Genomic DNA, 11,390 nt, shown 5'->3' on the forward strand with positions numbered 1-11,390 from the left:
AAGGGTATTAAGGTATGAAGAAATGATTTTTAGCTCAGGATATATCAGAATTGACAAGCTTTAGGATAAGAAAGAGGGGTATCAATCAATTAGGGACAACTTTGATAAATATTTGGCTTTCAGGTATCAAGGTAAGGTTCTATAGGGATTCAAGTATCAGGATGAGATATCATTACTTAGGAATCATTAGCATGGTAATCAAGAGGATCAACCGAGTGCTATAACAACTCTTTATTTTATCATGGCATTCGAATTACTTTAATATACTGTCATGATAAGACTTTTGAACTACTTGCAATACGTACTCGAGGGTTCATGGCATTTCTATATGATTCAAAGATAAACGAAAGATACGCTTGATTTAAATATGTCAAAATGACTCAGGATAATTGCATCGATATATTTGAACTGTTTACAGTAAGTACGAAGGTCAAGTTGAATCACTTGCCATGAGATAGGCTGGTCTGGTCTGACTGGTAGGAGCAACAACTGGAGCTTCACTCGACCTTTATGGCAAGTTTTCCATCGTCTCGAGATCCTACATAAATAATAATAATCCTCATTATAATATATTCTCACCAACTTAACCTATTTACAACTCGAAATTAAACACGGATGGCACTTAGGCCTATATGCACTTAATTTATATTCACTTTTAAATTACAATTGCACACACATAGCCACATAATCACATATCATATATTAATACCAAATAACACCATATATACCATAATGCAACACTAGGCTTGGATGATCTCGACTCACAACTTAAGTCACTTGGTCGCTAAATTAGACATAGTCCTCTAATTTTGGCTTCCTAACTCGATGTGCCTTTCCTAAATTATCCAACACCTATTGACCCTCACTTGTGCCTTTTGCTCTATTGACCTTATACTATCTTACAACTATGGTGGTTGACCTAATACTCACTTCTAAGTGTTCTAAAACTATTGTGATAAGTGAAAGTGCTCACTGGTGCAAATTTTAGAATGACAACTATGGTTTCTTGAGTGCATTAGACACTCTTAAACTAGAAGTTTTCCTTCAAAACTTTTACACAAGACTCTCCTGACCTAAGGGCATCTCACAAACTTGATGTGGCTCAAGGGCCTGGCTTGGGCCTTCTTTGGCCTAAGCTAAAAGTCCAAGGTTCCCCTGTTTTTCTGGGCAGAAAATGCCCTGACTTGAATTAACTTGTGACACATGGTTCTAACTCATATCCTATGAAATATGGTTGGAAAAACTTCTCTGACATTCCCTCTAAGGCCCAATTTGGCCTAATGAGGGCCTATCCATGACATGGTCAAATCTCCCTATTTCTAAGTTGCAACAAAACTGTCCCCTGCTGGACAGATTTTGTGATTCTACTTGTGCACCTAACCAAAAGACATGCAAACCTCCAACCAACACCTAAAACCTTTTATATAATCCCAATACTAACTTCTGGTGGCTTGGGCCTCAAAGTGCACATCAATGACATGGTCAAAACTCACTCTAAACCTCAGGGTACTAAACTGATTTTCTGCAGAAACTATAACTCTCATTTTCCAAGGTTTTGACTTGACAAACTCAACTAACAATAACTCAATACTTAAACCAAGACTTATACATGGTAATCTACTGAACTAAATCCCTTATTCTCAAAATAACCTTGGGTGAGATCATCCATGCCCAAAAACAACAACATGCAACTAAATATATAACATGCAACTCATGGAAACCACATAACAAGATTTCGGCTAGGCATAAAGTTTTAAATGCTTGCAAAATCGACTTGCACCTAATACTCATCCTTAATAATCATGAAATATAACTTCTTTTAAGTATTAATAAGAAATTTATCATGGAAACAATCTATTTTAAGCACACCTATTTCGCATTTATAGATTTTTAAACATAACAACATGATTTCCAAAAGAATAGCATGCAAAACATGGTTGATCATCATTTTAATGTCTTAAAACTAGCATGCATGGCTAAACATAAATATATAATGAAATTTCAGTAGCATGCAAAGGATTTTAAAGCATGATATCTCCATAAAACACTTAGTTAGCACATATACATAATATATCTCATAGAGAGCTCTTGAATTCACAAGAATCAAGAGTTTCTCTTTGGAGATCACATAAGAACTACACATGCATCCATGGAACTTCAACTTCCAAGTCTAAAAATACTTGGAAAGTATATAAGATGAATGTAGGTAAAAGATTTACACTTGGAAAGATGAAGAATGAATTGAAAAATGGAAGGGGGTGGGGGATTTGGCCTTCGGCCGAGAGCAAGGTGGGAGGGGGAAAAGAGAGAAAATTTGTGGTGTGTTGGAGTGTGGAATGAGTGGAATGATTTCTCCCACTTTGATTTTTTTTGTTTTATGCTTTTTGGTTGACAAATAATGAGTGAAAGTGAGAACTTACAAAAATGTCCTTTAGCTAAAGTTAGGCCATTTTGCATGAAAGGCTAATGTAGTAATTTGGTAATAATCAAATGAGTTAGTGGGGTTGGAAAAGTCTTATTTGCCCTTTGAGAGAATAAAATCACTTGGATTTTTAGAAATTTTATAAAATCACTTTTAAAATTAGTGAATAAAATAACTTTTAAAAGGAATTTCTCCAAGGTTTAGAATGTTCCTTATAAAACAAAAATAAAGCAAATAAATAAACTCTTGCTTTGAAAAAAAATCATACACTACATAAAGCAAATTTATAATGCAGAAATTTTCACTCACACAAACGTACAACCATTGAATATATTTTCATTTGGCTTTAATATTATACCAAATCCACAAATAATATTACACGAAGATACCAGTCGTAACATCGTCTCTATTTATTTATTTTATTTCGAATTAATTAATGATTAAAATAAGAATTTTTGATGTTGAACTTGTTTGTGTGATTTGATGGCTTAATCTTGTTGATTATTTTGTCCTGGTCATTTTGGTATATTACATGACGAATTTGGAGTTCAATATCATGTAGAAAATTGGATCTAATTATCGAATTAATAAAATTAGAGTTTCTGTACTTGAACGTTCTTAATTGAAATTTGGGTGTTTTTTATTCGAGGGTTATTAGTTAAAATTGATCATAGAATTGTGTAGATCGTTGAAAAATGAATCAAATGGTGTATATATGGTGAACAAACGATACCAAGAAGGGGATCATCGGAAAGTCGAGCGTAACGACAGCGTATTTTTCCGGTTGAATTTTCGGCCTATTCATTGATTGTTCGATCGATTTGTTACTGCAGATGTGGTTCTGGAAGCCTGAATATCATTTCTGTGAATTTGGTGTCGTTCTGGGCTTGTTGCAGGGTGTCCAGAAAATCTCCCGTCGCCGTTAATGGCGACTGGCCGGTGGCAGTCGTCGGGGACGACGACAGGGGTGGCGAACTTCAGTTTGGCCACTGAAGTTGTCCATAATTTGCAAATATAGTATTTCCGTTTTAAAATTTTATAAAAACAGTATATATGTTTTATTTATTTTCAAAATTGTATTTTCTTTTTATAATTATTTTTAGAATTTTTTTTAATTATTTAAATTTTCAAAATTTTAATTATTCTGAAAATTATTTTAATTCGAAAATAAATCTAAATTATTTAACTAATTAATTTTAGTTGATAATTAATTATTTAATTATTAAATTTATTTAAATATTAATTGATAAATTAATTTAATTAGTTATTAATTAATTTTAATTGATTATTTAATTAGATTTAATTATTAATTTTGATTTAAAAATTTCGAAAAATAGTTTCGAGCTTTAAAATTTTATTTTAAACTAGTTTTATTACCTGTGCAAGGCACGGGCTAGTTTTATTTATAAAAAATAGCTATTTTTTGTGTACTTTTACGATATTTGTGTGTTATTTCATACCATATTGTGTAGTTTATGTTAGAAGGACTACTGTAACGACGAACATCCTTAAATTTATATTGTGTCGCGGATGTAAAGTTTAGAGTGAAGTCTTACCATTAAAAATAATAGTTTTCTATCAAGTCTCAATAATTTTTTCAACTGAAGATACCAGAAATATTATAATGTTTAGGTGTCATGTTTATCAAAATATGGGGATAAAATAGTAATTTTTTTGCAAGGTCGAACTCGAACTTCAAATTACTCGGCTCATAAGGTTCATAAGTCTTATCGAGCCGATATTATTTTTTAATAAAAATATATTTTTATCTAAATATTTAATATTTTATTAATATTTCATATATTTATTAGAATCGAATTCGAGCATAACCTATCATATTTCAAGTTTTGGTCAATATTTGGTGAAATTGATTCAAGTTTTCGAGCCGAATTTGAGGCTCCCGGACTATTTACGACCCAAGTTTCATGCTTGATTTAAGATTCGGGTGAAACCGAGCTCGTGCTCGAGCCAAGACATTTTTAATCGAGTTCAAGTCTGAAAGTTTTCGACTCGTCTCGGCTTGATTATACACTGAGTTGTTGTAAAGTTGGTATTTCGAAGTGAGTTAATTACCCAAGTCTCAATATTTAATAGACTATTATTAAATGGTAATATATTATCAATAAGTTAATATGGTAACATAATATCAATGAGTTATTTATTTAATATTTGTAATTTTTTTATAAATAAATAAAATAATTAAAATCACGTGGTTGTACATGAGTATAAAATTAGTATATTATAGCGAGTTAATTACTCAAATCTTAGAATAATTTTATTATATATCAATAATTCAATATTAAATTATATATGTTTAGTCATCCAATATAAAGAAATAAATATATAACTCGGTACTTGATGTTATCAAAATAAAATCAAATGAGCCTCTATCTCAATCGATTGAAGTCACATGTTTGGACATAGATGACACAGGTTTAATTATACAAGCCAGTAATATTTTTCCTTATTTATTCAAATAAGGGCGCAAAATATTAATTTCGAATTATATGTTTTCATAAAAAATTTGAACCTATCGAACTTTTTACGACCTGTATCTCGAGTTTGAAATTTAAAGTTCGGTTGAACTCGAGTTCGTGCTCGAACCCGAACATTTTTAATCGAGTACGAGCTTGACAGTTTTCGACTCGACTCAGATTAATTATACCATTTGTTGTTACACGAGTATAAAATTAGTATCTCGATGTGAGTTAATTATACAATTTTTGATCATTAATAAATTATTATTATATGGTAAGATATTATCAACAAGTTAATATGATAATATATTATCAATAAAATGTTATTTATTGAATGTATAAATTAAAAAAAAATATAATCCCTTTATTGCACTTGAGTGTAAAGTTATTATATTGTAATCAGCTAATTACCCAAGTCTTAAATTTTTTTTTTATTTTATATAAATATTGAATTATATAGGTTTAGTCACCTAAAATAAAGAAAAAAGTATGTAACTAATACTTGATTTTATCAAAATTTAACCAAATGAGCTTCTAGCTCAATTGGTTGAAGTCATATGCTTGTTATAAGTGTAAAGTTAGCATATCGAAATGAGTTATTCAATCAAGTCTCAAATCATTATGTTCTATATAAATATTAAAATTAATATAAAATTTAATATAAGGCAAGACACCTCGTGTAAATATATAAGTTCTAAGTCAATACTTAATGTTATAAAAGTTTAACCAAAAGTGTCTCTAGCTCAAGTGGTTGATGTGTTTAATTTGCAAATAGTTGGCATAGCTTCGATTCCAATAAGCAACGACTATTTTTGATATTTATTAAAATACATGGGCAAAATAGTAATTCTGAATAAAATGTTTCCCCAAAAACTTGATGCTGCAGATTATAAAGATAACATATTTTATATAAATATTAAAATAAATATAAAATTAAATGTAAGGCAAGACACCTCGTGTAAATAAATAAGTTCTAACTCAATACTTAATGTTATAAAAGTTTAACTAAAAGTGTCTCTAGCTCAAGTGGTTGATGTGTTTAATTTGTAAATAGTTTACATAGGTTCCATTCCTATCAACAACAACTATTTTTGATAATTATTAAAATACATGGGCAAAACAATAATTTCGAATAAAATATTTCCCCAAAAACTTGATGTTGCAGTATTATAAAGACAATAGATTATTTTCAAGGCTCGATAATTATTATTAAATAATTTTAAAGTCAGATTTGGGTGTTCGAACCCTATTATTTAATTATAAAATAATTCGGAGACCTATTTAATTCCGAAAAATGTTCAAAAATTCATATTAAATACCTGGAAAATCATTTTAACCCTAAATCTTCTTTGAAAAATTATTGTGATTAAGTATCTTAAGTGCTATGTGCTACATGTGATCTGATTGATGTATAATATGACTGTATGTGCATTGTTTGACAGTTTTTGCTGTAACTTTCAATCCGTACGTCGGATTTGGGTGAAACGAAGGGGAGATAGAAGCTTGTAAGGAGTAGAACGAGATGAGAATAAGTATTGATAAGTACATGTGATGTCTAACAGAGGAAGAAAGATGTAGAAAGGGAAAGGAAGTTGTTAATGAGTGGGAACCAGTTGACAAGTGCTAGTAAAGTAAAAGCGGATTGATAAGGCAAGTGTTTCTGGTCTTCCTTGTAGTATATTGCAAGTATCTTTGAACTCTCTTCATATATGTCGTAAGTAGTTATGTTCAATCTTATTTGTTGGATATATTTGAGATGTCATGTCTAATATATTTCATGTTTAGTTTTCAGATCTTAACTAACAGGAAATATCAGTACTTACTGGAATCAGGACTTACTGGAAGTCAGGAATTAAGGATATCAGGACTTAGATTATCAGAAGATAATATCAGAAGATGGATATCAGGAATTAAGTATTGGAGGACTAACACTTAAGGAAGGAATCTGATTTATAGGAAAGATGATCGAGACTAATACAAGAAGAAGATATGCATGGAAAGAGTTAGAGGACTAGAAGAATTATATAAGATATCTGGTTAATATATTTTAGGAGACAAAATTATATTCTATATCAACTAGAAGTTATCTTGTAAATGTGTGTCTATATAAACACAGACATAGGTTTACTCTATAAGAGTTACGATCATCGAGAAGATCATACAATTGTAACCTAGCAGCTCTCATGATATTTGTTCATCACTGAGAGAGAACAGTTCCATTGTAACAGAGTTTATTATATCGAATACATCTGTTTTCTATTACTTGTGCTTTAAATTGATTTGATTATATTCTACACTGTATTCAACCCCCTTCTACAGTGTTGTGTGACCTAACAAGTGGTATCAGAGCCTACCTGTTAACACACATACAGTAAAGATCCAAAACAATCATGTATGAAGAAGCAGAAAATCCAACCAAGCCCGCCAAAACTGAGGAAACTCCAAAGACTCAAACCCATAGTCGATATGAGACTATCAGGGTTCCCATGTTGAGATCTTCTGAGTATCCCATATAAAAAGTAAAGATGGCTATGTTTCTGGAAGCTACAGATCTAGAATACCTTGACAGAATTTATGAAGGACCATATAAGCCAACCAAGCTCTCTGTTGTAGTTGCAGATCAGCCAACAAAGACCATACCAAAGGAGAAAAGTGAATACACAGCTGAAGATATCTCATCTATTGCCAAGGATGCAAAGGTAAGGCATTTGCTGCATAGTGCCATTGATAATGTCATGTCAAATAGGGTAATTCAATGCAAGACTGCAAAGGAGATATGGGATGCTTTGGAGACAAGGTGTCAGGGAACTGATGCAATAAAAAAACAGGGTGAGTATACTCACTCAAGAGTATGAGCACTTTGACTCAAAAAGTGATGAGTCATTAACTGACTTATATGACAGTTTGTCAAACTCTTGAATGATCTGTCACTGGTGGACAAGGAATATGACATTGAAGATTCAAATCTAAAATTCCTTTTAGCTCTTCCTGAAAGTTGGGATTTGAAAGCTACTATTATTAGAGACAACTATGCTCTTGATGAAACTACTCTTGATGAAATTTATGGAATGCTCAAGACTTATGAACTTCAGACGGATCAAAGAAGCAAGAGACATGGGAGAAAGTCAAGAACAGTTGCTCTTAATGCTGAGGAGGAATCCCCCAAAATGGATGTCTCAAAGAAAGGAAAAGGAAAGGTGATAAGAGGCATTTTATACCACTTAGAACGTCTTATAATAACTTGAATTGGTGTCTTGAAATTAAGTATTTTTTGTATTTGATGCGTTTTTATAGTGTTTGTGCATTTCAGGGTATTAATTACATTTCAGGAGAGAATTCATCAATAATAAGCCTTGGAGTGTGTTTAGCATTACAAGTGGGAAGATAGGAGCAGATTGCAGTGAAGAAACGGAGGAAAAACATATCAGTTTTCGGAAGGGGGCTGAGCGTTCGCTCAGCTCTGCTGAGCGACCGCTCAGGAAGCTGAGCGACCGCGCAGGGTCGTATTTTTAGATTAATTATTTTAGAGTCCTATTTCTGTTTGGCTTCCAACTTCTGAGTTATCTGGGTTTTATGGGACTCATATATAAGTAGATTTCAGAGACATTTCAAAAAGGTTGGATCATAGTATTAATCGAAGAGCGAGGAGATAAGGAAGAAGACCGTTTTAGCACACCGCAACGAAGAGGAAGCATATTTTCTTGTGATTCTTTATTTGATTGTAACGTTGGATGCTAGTTTTCTTTACTTTGAACCTATTTACTCTTGTGACGTACTCTGTTTTAATATAAGTAGTTTCAGTTATTATTCTCGTGTGTTATTATAATGCTTTCATATGAACCCATGATGATGATGAGTACTATCATGGGCTAATCGTGATCATGGGGTCGTAACGGATTTACTATAGAATTCTTTAGTTAGTTGTTTAATACCTTAGTGTGTGATGATTTTATGATATCTAGTATTGGTTGTGCGTATTCGTCTTATGTGCATCGCGAACATATAAGATAGGGTGTTAATCTCTTGTGAAGCGACGGTGGATCTTGAGATTTAGAACTTGCCATGCTAGTATAGGTTCATGTAAGAGTATGCATGATTAGTGGGTAACTCTAACCGTTTTATTCGCCTTGTGTAATCAAAAGGAATAATTTGTGCTTAAATCATTATGTTGTCAATTTCTGTAGACATATAGGGACTCAACATAATTGATGCTTATTCAACTTCTATCTTAATTGTGGATATTTGGTAGAATAGTATTAGTACAATGAAAGTTGGCTTTTATCAGTTTCGTGTTATTCGATTAATATCATCAATGTTGCATGCTAAGGGTAATAACAATGACTATTGAAGGAAGTAGTAATGAAGTTGTGATCTCATGAGTGTTTTAATATTGTTAATTCAAGAGTTAATTAAGTGCTTAATTCTAGTAGTTAATTATAGTTAATAATTAGTTAATCAAATCTAAGTGTTATTGTCTTAACATTGAGAAGTAATCATACATTGGTGAGTGAGTTTAATTGAACAATAATTAGTCTGAGTCTCTGTGGGAATGAACTAGAAAGTATTCTATATTACTTGCGAACGCGTATACTTGCGTGTGTTATTAGTGCGTATTTTCGCCCTAACAAGTTTTCGACGCCGCTGCCGGGGACTCGGCGTATTTGTTTAGTTTATGTACTTACCATCATTGGTCATTAGGACTCAGTGATTAAGACGTGTGTTACTTATTGTTTCCGGTCGTGTTTCAGGTACTTTAGCGAGCGTTTATGCAAACTCGTTCTCGTACTCGCAAGAGGACTTTAGATACGGCTGAGGAGACAGACTAAGTTCTTGATATTCTGGAGAAGATAGATTTTGAAGATTCGGATTCAGGAAGTGAGCAGAAAGAGCCAGTATTCATGGGTGATCGTATAGTTCCGGTAGATCCAGCTCTTATGGACTTTTCTCGGCCCAAAATTGATGACATTCAGTCAAGCATCCTTCATCCGGCTATTCAGGCTAACACATTTGAAATCAAGCCGGGCACTATTCAGATGGTGCAGAATTCTGTTTCCTTCGGAGGAGCTGCGACCGAAGACCCCAACATGCACATAAGGAATTTTGTCGAGATCTGCAATACTTTCAAATATAATGGTGTGACTGATGAGGCTATCAAGCTGAGGCTTTTCCCATTCTCTCTGAGGGATAAAGCTAAGGACTGGTTGCATTCTGAACCAGCTAGGTCTATCACTACTTGGCAAGATCTTGCACAAAAGTTTCTGGTAAAGTTTTATCCAATGGCGAAGACTGCTGCTATAAGGAGTGCTCTTACTCAGTTTGCGCAGCAACCTACAGAATCTATGTGCGAAGCTTGGGAGAGCTACAAGGAGATGTTGAGAAAGTGTCCACATCATGGAATGCCAGATTGGATGGTGATCACTGGTTTCTATAATGGTTTGGGGGCCCAATCTCGGCCCATGCTCGATGCAGCAGCTGGAGGTGCCTTGTGGGCCAAAAGCTATACTGAGACTTATAATCTTATTGAGACCATGGCTGCAAATGAGCATTAAAACCCAACTCAGAGGATGATGCCTGGGAAGGTAGCAAGTATTCTGGAAGTCGATGCAGCTACAGCTATTGCAGCACAGCTTCATGCGCTATTTATGAAGGTCGATTCTCTAGCCACCTATGGGGTCAATCAGATAGCTATGGTCTGTGAGCTTTGTGCAGGTTCTCATGCTACGGATCAGTGTTCTCTTGTTGATGAATCTGTTCATTATGTGAACAATTACCAGCGATCGCAGCAGCCTGTGCCAGCTACTTATCATCATAACAACAGAAATCATCCAAATTTCAGCTGGGGTAATAATCAGAATGCTATTCAGCAACCATATCAGCAAGGCGTGAGTAAACAGTTCAATCCACCTGGATTCCAGCAATCGTAGCATTATGCTCAAAGGCAATCATATCCTCAACAGGGAGGTGCAGCTGCACCCACTAGCGCTGATTTTGAGGAACTTAAGCTGTTGTGCAAGAGTCAGGCGGTTTCTATCAAGACCTTAAAAAATCAAATCGGTCAAATAGCCACTGTAGTGCTCAATCGTCAACCTAGCACACTTCCCAGTGACACTGAAGTGCCAGGCAGGAAGGAAGCTAAATAGCAAGTCAAGGCTATTACCTTAAGGTCTGGAAAAGTTACTGATGCTGAAAAAGCAAAAGAAGGAGAAGTTGAAGGTGGTGATGAGAAGTTAAGAAAAAGGAGAAAGCGGCGGAACCAAGGAAGACTATTGTTGAACACACTCTGCCTGAGGGTAATACAGGGGAGAAACAGCTCTATCATCCACCACCTTTCCCTAAGAGATTGCAACAACAAAAGATGGATAAGCAGTTCGGTAGGTTTTTGGAGGTGTTCAAGAAACTTCACATCAATATACCTTTCGCTGAGGCTCTGGAGCAAATGCCTAGTTATGCGAGATTTATGAAGAGTATTCTTTCAAGGAAGGTGAAACTGG

At 33.9% G+C, this 11,390-nt stretch overlaps 1 non-coding gene across 1 annotated transcript; it reads right to left on the reverse strand.

Moving 5' to 3' along the window:
• Positions 1-10,190: 10,190 nt before the first annotated feature.
• On the reverse strand, positions 10,191-10,297 carry LOC141669513 (small nucleolar RNA R71). Its single transcript, XR_012553792.1, has one exon. It is a non-coding gene; the product is annotated as a small nucleolar RNA R71 (small nucleolar RNA).
• Between the last annotated feature and the right edge of the window lie 1,093 nt (positions 10,298-11,390).

Source organism: Apium graveolens, chromosome 6, assembly GCF_009905375.1.
Source record: "Apium graveolens cultivar Ventura chromosome 6, ASM990537v1, whole genome shotgun sequence".
In the NCBI taxonomy this organism is placed as follows: Eukaryota; Viridiplantae; Streptophyta; class Magnoliopsida; order Apiales; family Apiaceae; genus Apium; species Apium graveolens.